The 312-nt window shown below is 42.0% G+C and overlaps 1 protein-coding gene across 1 annotated transcript in view; it reads left to right on the forward strand.

The window, feature by feature from the left end:
* Window positions 1-312, forward strand: part of LOC119594199 (nephrin-like) — a 95,703-nt gene that overhangs the window by 78,617 nt on the left and 16,774 nt on the right. The gene's annotated exons all lie outside the window — the stretch shown is intronic.

Raw genomic sequence — 312 nt, forward strand, 5'->3', positions numbered from 1 at the left:
CCTGTGTCTCCTCGTTCCCGTGGAATGAGCCTCCGCCGACAGAGACCTGGAGATTAATTTTTCTAATTGTCTCCCACACCTTGCCTCAACATACCTGGAATTGTTTCTCGCTGATTCTCTTTCAGGACGACATCTGAAAGTAATGGATATCATTCGCGTTTTCTCCTCGTTTTAAAGCTTATCCCTTTTCCCTTCACTCCCACCTTTCAGGGAATCTTCATCTTTCGGAAATTTTGACATTCTCGTAGATGGGGATTTTATGATTATTTTTTTTCCCAGTTCGTGTTGTTATTAATACTGCTGTTGTTGTTG

Source organism: Penaeus monodon, chromosome 33 (genome assembly GCF_015228065.2).
Source record: "Penaeus monodon isolate SGIC_2016 chromosome 33, NSTDA_Pmon_1, whole genome shotgun sequence".
In the NCBI taxonomy this organism is placed as follows: Eukaryota; Metazoa; Arthropoda; class Malacostraca; order Decapoda; family Penaeidae; genus Penaeus; species Penaeus monodon.